This window comes from Xyrauchen texanus, chromosome 40 (assembly GCF_025860055.1).
Source record: "Xyrauchen texanus isolate HMW12.3.18 chromosome 40, RBS_HiC_50CHRs, whole genome shotgun sequence".
NCBI classification, from domain to species: Eukaryota; Metazoa; Chordata; class Actinopteri; order Cypriniformes; family Catostomidae; genus Xyrauchen; species Xyrauchen texanus.
The window spans coordinates 1,788,933-1,805,231 of record NC_068315.1 but is presented as its reverse complement, the minus strand read 5'-3'; the positions used below and the strand labels follow the sequence as shown (position 1 = coordinate 1,805,231).

Below are 16,299 nucleotides of genomic sequence, written 5' to 3'. Positions count from 1 at the left end.
CAATGTTTATTATTCACTTGAATCAAAGAAGACTTGTGCCAAGTTCCAACTTCCTTGATGAAACATTTTCAGAGTTATTATGGTGTTTAAGTTATAGCACCACCTATGGGCAGAATTTGGCGAAATTTGGTGCGCATCCTCAAAATGTCTTCATGTCAAAGTTTACCAAGTTTCGTTAAGGTTGGACTTTGCTTTTAGAAGATATAGGGCGAGGAGTGAATATGGGTCACGTCCGTTCATTTGATAACAAAAGGGCCTAAAACTCAGAAGACTTTAGCAACAACATGCAATTACTAGGTATTATTAGAGAAAGCATGCCAATTAACATTGCCAAATTATGGAAGTAAAATAGGTTAAGTTAAACATGGCCTTGAGTTTTCTAACAGACCATATACTCAACTCACAATCACTGGAGCAGCAGCAGACATGATGCCATATCATGTCTAGTGAATGTCTAGTCTTAAATAGTGAATCACAAAAATGTGGTAATGTTCAAATCACACACTGAATCGATTCTTCACTGTCCCCCTGAACCACAAGTCAGTACTTGAACTGAACTGAGAACTGTTACTGTGTTATGTGTATCCGTCTATGGACATGCTGTATAATTTTATGTAAACATTTTAATATACGAGTTTCATGAGTTCTGTGAACATTGTTGAGTGATGATTCAAGCAAATCGTTGAATCAGAGTTTTGAATCGATTCATTCACAGAAATGAATCAAACTTACAAAGTCTAGAGTCCTTGTGCTTTGTCTGAGAGTTTGTCACATGTTTAATGTGTGTGTGTGTGTGTTAAATACAGGTGGGAAAGGAGACGGTTCAGACCACAGAAGATGCCATCATGAGGAGAGACATGCCTCCTGCTTTTATAAAGTGAGAACACACACACACTCTTCCTCTGTAAAGGTCAAGGACGATATGTTAAATGTGTGCGGTGCTGTGTGAATTATGGAGCTGTCTGTTGATGTGTGTGTGTGTGTGTGTGAGAGAGATTGTGTTAGTGTGCTAGTGTTGTGCTTGTGTGTGACTGTGTGTGACTGTGTCTCTGTGTGTGTGTGTGTGTGTATATGTATGTGTGCGTGTGTGACTGTGTGTGTGTGCGTGTCTGTGACTGAATGTGTGTGTGTGCATCTGTGTCTATGTCTGTGTGTGTGTGATTGTGCGTGTCTGTGCGCGTGACTGTGCTTGTCTGTGACTGAATGTGTGTGTGTGTGTGTGCGTCTGTGTCTTGTGCGTGTCTGTGCGCGTGACTGTGTGTGCGCGTGACTGTGTGTGTGTGTGCGCGTGACTGTGTGTGCGCGCGTGGCTGTGTCTGTGACTGTGTGTGTCTGCGCGCGTGTGACTGTGTGTGCGTGCGTGCGTGTGTGTGCGTGTCTGTGACTGTGTGTGTGTGTGCGACTGTGTGTGACTGTGTGTGTGTGTCTGACTGTGTGCTTGTCTGACTGTGTGTGTGTGTTTGTGACTGTGTGTGTCTGTGACCGTGTGCGTGTCTGTGTGCGTGTGTGTGTGCGTGTGTGTGTGTCTGTGACTGTGGGTGTCTGCGCGCGTGTGACTGTGTGTGCGTGCGTGCGTGTGTGTGCGTGTCTGTGACTGTGTGTGTGTGTGTGCGCGTGTGTGTGCGCGTGTGTGTGTGTGTGTGTGTGTGTGTGTGTCTGTGACTGTGTGTGTCTGCGCGCGTGTGACTGTGTGTGCCTGCGTGCGTGTGTGTGCGTGTCTGTGACTGTGTGTGTGTGTGCGACTGTGTGCGACTGTGTGTGACTGTGTGTGACTGTGTGTGTGTGTCTGACTGTGTGCTTGTCTGACTGTGTGTGTGTTTGTGACTGTGTGTGTGTTTGTGACTGTGTGTGTGTCTGTGACCGTGTGTGTGCGCGTGTGTGTGTCTGTGACTGTGTGTGTCTTTGACTGCGTGTTTGTGACTGTGTGTCTGTGACTGTGTGTGTGTGTGTGTCTGTGACTGCGTGTTTGTGACTGTGTGTGTGTGCGTGTCTGTGACTGCGTGTCTGTGACTGTGTGTGTGTGTGTTTGTGACTGTGTGTCTGTGACTGTGTGTGTGTGTGTTTGTGACTCCGTGTTTGTGACTTTGTGCGTGTGTGTGTCTGTGACTGCGTGTTTGTGACTGTGTGTGTGTGCGTGTGTGTATTGTCGTGGAAGATTGCGATGATTTTCTCTAAGTTGAAGAAAACTCTCAGAGTCTTGAGTTCCAGATGCCAAAGTTCAGTTTATTGAGAATCAACAAACATGAGTCCAGTCAGCTGTCTGTCCTGCCTCTATCCTCCTAAGTTCTTAGTTATATACCTTTTTGTTATCTCTTTGCCCATTATCTCTGACCAATAGAATAATTACCCTTATCTCTTTCCTTCGCCACCAATATAGTTTATTTCCTCAGCTAATTAAATATTGGTGGCAAATCCCCATCTAATTATTTTTAAAAAACATACATCAACTGGTAACTCCACTTATTTTTGACATATGTCATAGTTCATGGTAAGAGTGCATTAATTTTAGAAACACCTGTGTATGAGAAAACAGCCATGTCCCCTTCACATACCTTTTACCTTTGCCCTACATTTCAGTATACCCTCATAATGAGGCGGCCTTGTTTTGTTCATACACAGTATCATTTAATTAATGAAAGAAAATACAAGCTTCAATGATTCTCAACTCATCAAGGCAAAACACCATGCCAGAAAACATATCATATAAGAGATATCTAACTTATTAAAAGTATTTCTGTAAGAAGTGCATCCAATGTATTTTAGAGATCTGGCATAAAGGAAATACATCAAGAATATACGTCAAATACTCTATTAACGATAGTACTCCGTCAAGTGCAGCACATCAACACTTTTAGTAACCTCATATGCTCTCTCCTGGCTCACACAAAGGCCTAGAAACTCATATAAGTATTTTGATATATAAAAACACACTAGAAGATTCTGAAAAATATACAATATACTCCCTCCTCTGAGACTTAAAAGTCTCACACTCTTTTTCCCTTAAACCAGAGTGCAGTCACACAAGCCAGCCAATCCCATACCAACTTGCAGCCAAAAGTGGCTACACCAGTCCTTTATCCAATGCTGTCTATATGGGGCTGCACTCTGCAGGACCTGGGACCAAACATCTCCCCCCACACTTGACCAAGAAGGAGTAAAAGATCCCAGTCCAGTAGCTACCACTGTTCCTGGGGAGGGGATGACAAAAATCAAACTCATTTGTAATAAGCATGTGCATGCAAATGTAAAGCCTTGCGTGATGTAGAGTACAATTGATTATCCATTAAATAGAAGATACATATATATGTTTAACAAAACACTATTAAAAAGTACCATAGTAATATTTATCCTTCGTTGCCAGAGGAACTCACAGACAATTCCGGTAGCCTGGAGCGCTATCTGGTGGTGTGTTGGAGCAGACAGCGGGTTTTTAAACCACCAGTTGAGTCTATTTGCTCTTGCAGCCAAGCACTGAGGTGCTCGTCGCTCCTGTCTTCACATGTCGCTCTTGTATGTCTTCTCTTAGTAATTACTTCACAACTGTATTTCTTGAACAAAATCATCATCAATACTACTTCTACTTGATTAATTATATTGCAATATAAACTTTGTTAACGTAAGTAATGGGTTATATTGAAAGTAATAGGGGAACATGTCAAAAATAACAAACAAAAAACCCTCTAACTCCTTTCTTAAGATGCTATTTATTCTGTTATGTAAAATGAAAGTATAATAATCATGCTATCTCCCTTACTATCAAAAACATGAGAAAAGTGTTCAAAAATAAATTTCCCCTCAAATTTCAGTGTTGGTTCTTGATTGCTTCTTAGTAAATTTCATCAAGCTCATCCAATCCAGGCCCAACAGTGCAATATCTAGTTTCCACCCCTAGGGCTGGTGCTATCATTGAGACCGTTACCATCTGCTTTGCTACTGTTCTGACCATTAGTGATCTGATAATTGGTATGACACAGCAAAACAGCAATGCAAATAGGGCCAGTCCTACAGCTATTATTATCCCTAACTTTATTAGTGCTGATTTCCATGAGCCAAACAGATCCTCAAACCATTTGCCAAACATCTGATCTCTTCCTGCATTAGATGTAACTTCCTTCCTGAGGTCATGCAGTTTTTTCATTGCCTGTGTAAAAGCTCCTTCTGGGGATGTATTATTCGGTATGTATGTACAGCAATCTGCTCCGAACATAACACATACTCCTCCTTTATCTGCCAATAACCAATTTAGTGCTTGACGATTTTGCCATGCCATTTTACTAGTTGCCGCTAATTGGGTTCCTAATGCCTCCAATGCCTCATCAGTATGGTTTATAAACCTTTGTTGATTATAGTAAATATAATTAATCCATTCTACATTTTTGCTGGCTGTTACCCATACAAATATTGACTCAAAGCCTGATTTAATTTCATTCCTAGCTTTAAATTGTTGTGGTATTCCCCTTGGTTGACCAATTGCATCTAAATAAACATCCGGATCTGGGGAGTATGCTCTTTTCACCCTTGCCTGTTGTTTTACAAGAGGATTTGGTGCAGTTTGGATTTCAGAGAGATCCCACTCTACCATAGTTACCTCTTGTAGTAACCTGACTCTAGTGCACAGCCCTTTCCAGTTTTTAGGTAGAGAGGTTTTCAACTGACCTCCCCACATAACCAAAAGTAGTCCGCTATGGTTTCTGTTTGTTCCTGATGAATCTTTATCGAAGGAGATACTAAGGTTTGATTTTCACATCCTGTAAGGCAATGACCCGCCACTACACCTAAACATCCTGGGGTTATATTTGCAGTAAAGTTCTGTCCTAATGTTGCTGTTGCATAACGTGGTCCCCCAAATCTGATTACATTATCGTTGAAAAACATTTCTTCGTCTAAATGCCATATTACTGCGCAATTGCCCTTAAACTGTCCTACATTATTTTGTCCCTTGGTCCTGTTAAAGCATTCATATTCCAGTTGTTGATTAATCGTAAATGATGATGGACTTTCTCTATTCTTATTATCCACGCGTACATCTAATCTCCTACATTCATCTCCCCATCGTAGCAGCTTACTGTACTTTTCATATTCTGGGTGACCTAGGAAAGCCAAACATTCCGCTGGGCAGAACACTGTTCTTCCTTTAATTCCACAATTTTTGGCATAATACTTGGCGCAGTGTCTGTAATCATACTGATTCGGAACTACTGTCAACTTCTTCAACGGTGAGGGTGAGCACATTACACAATTTGTCATGTCTGCCTGCTTAACCGTATATTTAGCCCATTTATACCAGTCGTTTTGATTTGCATGTTGTAATAATTCTTCTACTCCTGCTGTCTCAATAGGTTCCGAATCATATATTAAATCTGATGGCCTTGTTTTGCCTTGGTCAGCTGCACTTGGCTTACTATCTGGTTGGTGTTGTGTCGAGCGATTATTAATTAATTTTTTGTCTTTCTTTGTGTCATCTTTGCTTAATGCACCAGAGGCTCTCTTCTGTCTGATTAATTGTTTTGTGACGTCTTGTTCCTGCTCATTGTTGGAAAAGGGACATAAGGTCTGATGTGTTGATTGTGTTGAGATCGTCATACCATGGTCGCTCTGACGGTCCTTCACCGGGTGAGCCTGGGTCTTCTTGTGCTGCTTCCCGGTAGGCCCTGTATTGGGGAAATACCTGTCCCAGATATATCATCAATATCATTATCCACAGTACCTCCTTCATCCCCCAGCCTTTCCTCTGCCGCTGACAAGAGGTCATCCCACGGATGCCTCGATTGGTCTGCTCCATCTTCTTCAATTGTTTCTGTATTTGGTACAGCAAGGCGAGTACTTTCTTCCTGTCTTTCTCTTTCTTCACCTTCCTGTTCCTGTTCTTCTGCGTCATGTACTTCCGTTTCTCCTTCTGTGCTGTCCTGCTCCACTGTGGCACGTCCTTCAATTTCTGCCTCTTCCACAGTGTGCTCGTCCCCTACGTTCGGTTGTCGTTCTTCTTCTTCTTCGTCACTCTCTTCAACGTCTCTATCTGGTACTTGTGGGTCTTCTTCAACCTCGTGGGCTTGGTCCTCTTCTTGCTGCACCGCTGCTTCCTCTGCTTCAGGTTCCTGATTTTGTGGAAGGTTTCTCCTGCGTACTTTAGTGCAGTGATTCAAATGATACCATGTATTACTTCCTCTTACCTTCACTGCCGTTGGGGTCGCCTGTATCACTTCATAAGGTCCTTCCCGCCGTGGCTCATTCCACCTCCGTCTAAACACCCTCAGGTACACAAGATCTCCAGGCGTAATTGAACAAGGTTCATTCTCTTCCTGCCTAGGATTTCTTCTTTGTTCCTGCAAACAGATTTTTCCATGTATTGCCGTCAATTGTCTCATATATGCTTTCAATTCCATTTCTAGTTGTTCCAATGATGGACCCTCATAGGGTCCTCTTAGATAAGGCACTGGCATAGGTCGTCCTGTCAACATTTCATGCGGGGTTAGATTAGTAATCCTATTTGTTTGCATGCGGTATTTCATTAATGCCAGTGGAAGCGCATCAACCCAATTAAGTCTTGTTTCTTGGCAGATTTTCACTATTTTTGCCTTGATGTTTCCATTTACTCTCTCTACCATCCCCTGAGACTGCGGATGGTAGACGCATCCTAGTCGTTGTTTTATTCGCAGCTGCTGTATTACCGTTTTTAACGCTCTCTGAATAAATGCTGATCCATTGTCTGAGCTAATTTGCGACGGTATTCCAAATCTCGGGATAACTTCTCTTGTCAGAAATTTAATCACTGTTTGTGCTCCCTGATCGGCTGAGGGTACTGCTTCTACCCACCTACTGAATCTGTCTATTATTACTAACATGTACCTTTTCCCTCTGACTGATCTTATCATATCTACATAGTCCATTACTAGGTGTTTGAATGGGCCCTCTGGTGCTGGAATGTGTCCCAATGGAGCGGTTGTACCCTTCCTAACATTATGTTTTTGACAAATTTCACAGTTAGTTAAAAACTCATCTACTGTGGCCTGTAAGTATGGTGACCAGTAACCCTGTTGTTTTATCTTCCTCACCACCTCACCTCTTGCACAGTGATCAAATCCATGTGCATCAGAAATTAGCATGTTTAGAAGTGCTACTGGAGCCAATATCTGTCCCTCATGTGACCTCCATATTCCATTTACATCCCTTGTTGCCCCCTCTGCTGCCATTGTGCTAGTTCAGGCTGACCAGCTTGAAGCTGTATTCGAGCTACGTCTGCTAGGCTTGGCTGGACCTGTAATATCACTTGCGGTGCTATTATTGCAACCTTACATCCTGACGCTTCTCTGGCCTGTTCATCCGCAGCATTGTTTCCTTTAATAACAAAATCATTGCCTTTTTTGTGTGCCTGGCACTTCACGATAGCCAACCTTTTTGGACTCAGCATTGCCGAAATTAATCTGATTATTTGGTCTTTATGCTGAATCGGTGTTCCATCACTCTTTTTGAAACCTCTCTGCTTCCACACTGCACCAAACAGATGACACACTCCATGAGCATAAGCAGAATCTGTATATATATTTGCTCTTTGATCTTTCGCAAGCAGACAGGCTTTGGTCAGTGCTTTCAATTCTGCCAATTGTGCCGAGCATGGCTGTTCGCAATGCTGAACCACAACAGGCACAAAAGAATCTCCCTGCTTTCTTACCACAGCAAACCCAGCATGATTTCCTAAATAGTCCCTAAAACAAGATCCATCGACAAAGTACTCTACTTCAGCCTCAATCATAGGCGTTGATTCCAGGTCAGGCCTCAATCGTGTAAATGCTAATGAATTTGCCACACAATCGTGCGGTGTGCCCTCGTCCTCCAAGGGAATGTAGTTTGCTGGGTTTACAGTGGTACATCTTTTTATAGTTACATCTGGGTAGGTTAGCAGTGTTGAATATGCTAAACACCTTGCCGGTGTTAGTACAAATTTCCCACTCTCTATTAACTCTATTATCTTATGGTGAGTGTAAATCACTACCGGGTATCCCATAGTTATTGTAGAGGCTTTCTCATACGCAAAGTAAACTGCAGCCAATCCCTGATAGCATGGCGGATATCCTTGAGCTACGCTGTCCAGTTTCGTGCTATAATATGCTATTGGTTGTTTTCGTCTCCCACTGCACGACTCCTGCATCAGTACTGCTGATGCATAACCACTTTTTCTGTCTGCTATATACAAATGAAATGGCTTGGTGTAATCCGGACTTGCTAGTGCAGGTGCTGTTTGCAGTTCCTTTTTAGTGTTTCAAATGCTACCAGTGCATCTGCACCCCAGGTTAACCTACTTCTAAGGTTTTGCTGTCCTGTCTGCTTCATTAGTTCTCTCAGGGGGTTTGTTTTCATAGCGTAGTCTTCTATCCAATCTGAACTAAATCCTGTCATACCTAAAAAGGTCATCATTTGCCCCACTGTTTGTGGTTGTGGAGCTTTACTTATGCCTTCCAATTGGCTTGGTGATATTGCTTTAGTCTGATGTGCAATGATCCGTCCCAGATACTCCACCTGGGGTAAACAGTATTGTAGCTTATCGTTTGATACCTTATGACCCCCTTCAGCTAGTTTAGTAAGGACCTTAATACTATCCTGATGGCACTGCTCCAGTGTTGGTGAGCAGATCAATAAGTCATCTACATACTGGATCAATGTGCTGTCCATTCTTAGATCTTCTAAGTCTGTTTTTAATACCTGATTAAACACATGAGGTGAGTGCTTAAATCCTTGTGGCAAACGTGTGTACGTGAACTGTTTACCTTGATAGGTGAATGCAAAGAGTTGTCTGCTTTCTTCTGCTAAGGGAATACTGAAAAGGCAGAACACAAGTCAATCACAGTGAAATAATTTGCAGCAGGGGGAACATTGGTCAGCAGAGTATGCGGATTGGGTACTTCTGCAGGCCAATCCTCTACTACCTCATTAACTGCCCTTAAATCATGTACTAATCGCCATTTTGCCTTATTTGCCTTTGCTACTGGTAATATAGGTGTATTACAACAACTTGATGTTTCTACTAGCACTCCTGCTTTAAGCAACCCTTCAATTGTACTTTCAATCCCTAATATTGCCTCAGGCTTAATTGGGTACTGCTTTTTTCGTGGAGGTTGGGTTCCTGGTTTTACCCTTATTTGGACTGGATTTGCTGACAGTACTAACCCTACATCAGTGTCATGGCGTGACCACAGTTTTTCTGGCACCATCTTTTCCATTTCTGCCATCAGTTCTACCATTTTTGAGCCTAGTTTTTCTGCAGGCGAGATAACTACTACCTTAGGCGTTCCTATCATTCGGGTGGCACATATGATCTTTAGAAATGTTTTATCTGATGATTCCATGATAAGATGATTCTCTGTTTCTTTCCAATGTATCCTCTCTGCTTTCTTCATCATTTGTCCTAAGTCTTTTTGTTCCCTTCCTTTGCTCACATAAATTGTTACATGTGGAACAGAGTCCGGTATCTGAAACCATTTGTCTAAAAAGTCATTGTTTTCTACCTTGAGAGCTGCTCCCTCCTCTCCAATTACTATGTATTCTGACGTCAAGGTAATTTCTTGCTGTTTTGTTTCATTCAGCCATTTTTCCTCCAATTCTGGTTTTCTTGTTTCATCGTACATTAATGTACAATGATGCTCTGCTCCAGGCACATTTGGATCCCTTAACTGTGCCCTAATATATTTTCCCCATTTGTCTATTGTGTCGCCCACTGCTTTTCCTAGATTTCCCAGCCAATATACGTTTGCTTGTGGATATTGAGGTTCAGGTGATTTTGTCATGGTCATTTGTTTTACCCCTCTGTTGTCAATGTAGATTCCTTCTGGAGTGCACCATATTTGTAGATTCATTTTGCATATAGCGTCTCTTCCCAATAAGTTCACTGGTGTATTCTCTGATATTAAGATTGGGATGTTTACTGCTTTTCCTTTTACTTCTATGTTTACTGGAGCCGTCATTGGAATCAATTGCGTTTGTCCCGAGAATCCTACTGTCTTCACATATTTTCCAGACCGGGGGAGGTGAGAGGCGTAACTTGGACTTATACACGTAAAGGTGGCTCCAGTATCTAACATAACAGGTGTTACTTTTCCCTCTATCTTAACCTTCATTATTGGTTCTTGATCAGCATCAGTTGATATCATTGGAAGCTGACCCCTCCCCGTAGGATTCTCTGGGCAGCCCTAGTAACCTTGTGGTGGTCCACGCCATGGATTGACGGGACCTGGGGCCTGCTGCTGCTGCTGCTGCTGCTGCTGGTGGGGGTCCTGTTGCCAGTTGTTGGTGTCTGCCTGGTGTGCTTGTGGCCAGGGGTTCATGGGACAGTCTCTCTTTCGGTGTCCCACTCTGTTACACCCCCAACATACATTTGTTGGGCCATTATTATAGTTCTGTCGTCCTTGTCCTCTTCCTCTTCCCCCTTGATACTGTCGATTCCATCTTCTATTCATTTGATCGGGGAACTGATATATTACAGTCGGCATAGGCTGTTGCATCGCCTGACTCTGCATGGGTATCTGGTCCGGAACACTTGGCCCAGGAGCCATTGGTGCTACCTGGATTGTTGGTACAGGTTGATACATGGGCACAGGTGATACGCCAGGTACCAGAGGTGCAGCCATTCCACTTGAAGTTATTTGAGCCTGTGCACTGCTTGGAGTTGGTGATGCTGTATTTACTGGTGCCATTACGGAGGTTGATGCGTCTTTTCCTTTTACTGCTGCTTGAATTTTCTTCCTGTTTCCTGTTAGTTCCTCCAGCTGCAATTGTTCTAGTTTCTTACGTATGTCCTTCTCCTGCTGTCTTAGTTTTTCTTCACTCCGTCTGTGTTGTTCCACTGCATGTACTACATGGGCACAGAACTCTTTCTGTGTCTTGGTAGTTAACCCCACCACGTCTTCCAGCTTGTCCTTTACTGGTGTAGGCATAGCCTCTATTATGGCCGTTCGGAACACTGCTGTCATCCAGGGATCCTTTTCTGGATCTTTTTCCATTTCCAGCTTCCATCTCTTTAGCTCTCGTTCGATATAGGCTTTCGGGTTTTCAGTTGCTCCCAGTGGCTCTCCTTTTATTGATTTTGGGTCTAGGTTGGTGGGAAATTCTTCTCTTAGGGCCTTCCAGATGTTATTTCGGCATCTGCTGAATGGTATCTCATCATATTCTGTGGTATCTGCTGCATTTCCCACTTTGGCTTTTTCGAGTATTTCCGCCATTTTGCCTCCTCCAATGCATCTTGCAAGCAGTGCTTTAATATCTCCCAGGGCCAGTTGAGTTCCTACTGCTCGCTCCTCAACATCTCTAATCCATCTTCCTGCTCCTTCATAGATGTCAGGAAGAGCTGCCAGTAGTCCTTCGAGATCATGATTGGCCCATGGCACATAGCAGTCATACTGTCCCTTCATCATAATGGGACACTGTGCTGCCATCTTGTTATGTAGTCCACTTGGTTTTTCCATTTCATCTTGCCACGCTTCATTATCCCCTCCATCAGACTCCGCATCAGTTCTGACCATTCGTCCTGACGTTCTCTGCCATGCTTGTGTAGTCCCTTCTGGCACGCTTTCAATGTAAAGCCGTCCTGTGACTTGCTTCATCTTCCCTTTTGTCCGATGTCTCAGGGTGTTTATATCTGGAGCAACATGCTCCTTTCTTCTTGTTGACCTTCTCGTATTTTTCAGCATTTCTTCCTCCTTCCTCATGGAGTTCAATAGTTCTAGTGACTTGGCCCTGATGTTGGTCACCTCTTTCCTCATTCGCCGCTGTTTTTCTGCACTTCTTTTCACTTTCAATGGTATTGTTATGTCGTCATCTGTCTCAAGGTCTATTAGATCGTCCTCCTCAGATGTATTTTCTTGCTCTTGTTTTCCTTGTTCTTCGTCCTGCAGCTCTGCGTACCTTTTTATTCCCTCCAGTATTGCTTCCTGGCATTGTTTGCTTATCTCTTCCCTCATTCTCTGTTGACCTGACATTTCTGGGCGGATTTCTCGATCTGATCCTTCTGGCTCTTCCCACATCGGGGTCCTTGAACCCTTCATGCTGTCTTGTTCTGGTCCTATTGCTCCTTCATCACTACAGATGCTTCTCAGATCGGCTGTTGGGTATAAATTTGCTGGCTTTTCTTTTTGCTCTACTGGCACTTTCTCATTGACTTCTATTTCTCCGGCCATGCGTACTTCTCCTTTAAACTCTATCATGGGCATTTGCAAATCTCCTTTTGTTTCCATTGTTGGTGCATAGGGAGGGGTCTCTCTCCTGTTTCCTCATCCACCTTCTTTCTTTCCCTTTCTTGTTTTATTATTTCTATCCCCTTGGTTTTAAACATATGGAGCATCATTAGTTCTCTATCCCGCTTCATTATCCTCTTCTGGCTTTTATCCTTTGGTTTATAATTTTTTATCAATGCTTCCATTTCTCTACATATCCCTACATCAAATGTTCCCTCTGCTGGCCATTTTGTGTTCAGCCCCTTCGTTCTTCCTTCCCATTTCTTAGACATCTCTTTTATCACCTCCCTATATGTTGGAAACTCCATGCATATCTGATCCAATGGTGTTGGTGCCATTCTACTATCTCTCTATATTTTCTTTTACAGTAATTCGGTACCTCTTTAACCCCAGATTGTTTTATTCTTCTATGCTAATCTTCACCAGGTTGGTCAGACGAGGACCACTAAAAGTATCCGACCCCTGACTTCTCCTGGGCTTTCTCTGGGTTGAGGAATTCTTTTATTCTTAACTATTTTCAATACCGCTTTTTACTTGTGTCTTTCTCAGTGGTTTTGTTGATTCCTCTTCTGGTGCCAGTCCACACGGATTATTTTGTGTCCAGAATAATGTCACTCCTTAGGATTATCAAATCACTGCTCCAGATTTTTCCACAACACTCTTGACCTGTTGTAATTACTTCTCCTGCCCAGTGTATGAAAGTAACATATGAGGTTAATTTTATTTGGCATTCTTTTCATGCTTTCACAGTAATATGCTTTTCAACTTTATCACATTTATTCTAGATAAAAAGACTCTTTCATTTTTATGTAGTATGCCTTTTGTCCCTTCTCCTTTTTCCCTTTTATTCTTATTACTTATTAATGTGTTTCATAAGTCCAGAAACAAATTACTAATTCCCTATATTTTTGTTATTAATCTTTTTAATTTTATTTATTTTCTTCTCTCAGTTAGTCTCCTCTTAAATTTAGTAACAGCTTACTTCCACATTATGATTCCTATTTCAGGAGGAAAACTGAGACAGGAAAAAAGTCTTGTTCTGTTTTTTCTTGTGTGTGTGTGTGCTCAAAGCCCTCCCTTCATTGCTCCTTTTTCTGGCTCTAGCAGCCCCTCCCTCTCTCCCCTCCAGCACTCAGTCTCCAACTTACTGTAAGAGAGAGAGAGAGCAGTCAACAATTATGCTTATTTGTCTGCATCTCACCAGCTATATTTTGGATTATTCAATTTAATGTCAAAAACCCATATTTATTATAACTAATACTTATTCATATATTCCTTATATATATCTTTTGTTTATCATTTCTTTTTCCTCATAGTTCTTTATTATCTTTTCTTTATACTCTTTTGTCATTCCCTTTTATTTTTCTTATCGCATTATTTTTATAATTTGCTTATGTTCCTTCTTTTATTACTTACATGGTTTCACTTTATTTCTTTTCAAAACCAACTATTTGTTTATTTATGCTTTATGTTTGTTGATACAATCTTACTTTATGAATTACAAGATTTTTTTTTTTTTTTTTAGAAGTGGTTATACATCACTTACTTTTTTATACATACAACTTGAGTACAAAGTCTGATCTGGTTAACATACTTATACATTGCTTGTTTCTTATACATACAGCATGGTTATAAGTGTCTAAACTAATACATTCATTTTTCTAACTATTGCTTTATCATGCATTATACTTTTCATGTTTGGTTACATATTCATCTCAGCATAAGCAATACATTGTTTTCACATAAGTAATGTATCATTTTCTATGTCTTTATTGGCAATACACACTTAAGTTTTGCATTCTGCTTTATATCATGCATGTCTATATTTCCCTATCCAACCCTTTGATGGTTTTTTAACTATCTTTTATATATTTCCACCCATGTTTGTTTTATTTCTGCTGGGGGTTCCAAATAGATCATTACTTCAAATCTCTCAATTGTTCCCTCAATTGTGGTGGCTGGTACCCTTTCTCCATTGTCATTTTTATAGAATATCACCTTACTTTCTCTTTCCACCCTCCTCAATACACTAGTGACTTCCATGGCCACATTCCTTAAGATAGTTACTCCCAAACCCACTGGCCTTTCCAGTGTGTCCCAATAATGAGCCACTTCACATTTTAGGTAAGGAATCTTCACCTCCCTTATTGACACTTTCAGTCTTCCCCTATATATGTCTATCTCATCTACATGGCCTGTTTGACAGAGTGTAGTTATGTGATCCACAAATGGTTTAAGCTTTATATTCCTAACAGCAACCTCCAACCAGTTAACAAATGGCCACTCTTGTTCTATTTCTTCTAAATTCACCACCTCAGTTAAGGTTCTCACTAGCTCTTTCCTCTTTTTTTCAGTTAATTCTCTCCTCTGTCCTGTGTAATCTATGTACTCTGATTCGTTCCAAAAATGATCGCTGATTCCCTTTGACTCTATCAGCGCTCTTTCCAATTCTTCAGATCTGCGTTGATCTCCAACCCTTACAAAGCTTGCTTGTCTCTGCATATTCTCTAGTCTTGTTCACTGTAATGGAAAACATTTTGCCTTATTCTATCTCTCTACCTCTAAATCTCCCCTCCTCTCACTCATGGGGCCGTTTATCCAGCCAGTCAATGAGCGAGAGGAAGGCAGGGAGGCATCAGAGAATCAGGTGTTTTTTGCGTCTTTATAATTTTTCAACAATTATTTTATTTAATTCACTATTTCAATTCATTTTCTACTTTTATTTTCACTTAGTTTGTCCTCATTGCACCTGATTCTCTGTGATCTTTTGCCTCTGCACACAATACATCATTAACACCATAATTATGCATTTGAATAAACACATGAACAGTGCAGTTAGTACTGTAAGTGCACATAGAATAACAACATAGTTAGTCATGCTCATTATTCATCACCTCAAACATGCACATAGTTCAACAACCCCCTTGTTTTCTGCACAGTCCGGTCTTCATCAAATACTTCAAAAATCACTATATCTACCACCTGGAGGAATTTCTACGCGAATTTTCAACCACCCGAGTTAGGATTTTCACCTGTACAGGATTTTCAGCCACTCTTCTGGCAAAACCTTGAATAAATGCACCTAACCGGGAATTTCACGCGTCGTCGCTTCTCGACTCACCTCCAGGCCCAGAGCTGCTTCTCAACTCTCTTTAATAACATTCAGTCACTTCTTGACTCTTTAAACAATATTTCTTAAATAACCCCACCTTAATTTGTTTGAAATCTGGAACTCGTTTCTATTTCAGCCAATTAGTTCGAATTATTCTATGTTCGGACTGGCAAAAGTCTCAGGGAAGCCACTTACTGGGACTGCTACCACAGATCACGCAAAAACACCTTAAGCAAAGATGCTTACCTCAGTTTTGGCGCCGGTGTTTCTGTGCGATTCGTGCAGCCGTCCCACCAGCGACCTCTGTCCCCTTGACCTCAGTGCCAACCCTGCTCGCAGCGCCAAAGATATGTCGTGGAAGATTGCGATGATTTTCTCTAAGTTGAAGAAAACTCTCAGAGTCTTGAGTTCCAGATGCCAAAGTTCAGTTTATTGAGAATCAACAAACATGAGTCCAGTCAGCTGTCTGTCCTGACTCTATCCTCCTAAGTTCTCAGTTATATACCTTTTTGTTATCTCTTTGCCCATTATCTCTGACCAATAGAATAATTACCCTTATCTCTTTCCTTCGCCACCAATATAGTTTATTTCCTCAGCTAATTAAATATTGGTGGCAAATCCTCCATCTAATTATTTTTAAAAAACATACATCAACTGGTAACTCCACTTATTTTTGACATATGTCATAGTTCATGGTAAGAGTGCATTAATTTTAGAAACACCTGTGTATGAGAAAAACAGCCATGTCCCCTTCACATACCTTTTACCTTTGCCCTACATTTCAGTATACCCTCATAATGAGGCGGCCTTGTTTTGTTCATACACAGTATCATTTAATTAATGAAAGAAAATACAAGCTTCAATGATTCTCAACTCATCAAGGCAAAACACCATGCCAGAAAACATATCATATAAGAGATATCTAACTTATTAAAAGTATTTCTGTAAGAAGTGCATCCTGTGTTT

At 41.4% G+C, this 16,299-nt stretch overlaps 1 pseudogene; it reads left to right on the top strand.

The window, feature by feature from the left end:
• LOC127633139 (vinculin-like) overlaps positions 1-16,299 on the top strand; it is a 62,733-nt pseudogene that overhangs the window by 8,130 nt on the left and 38,304 nt on the right.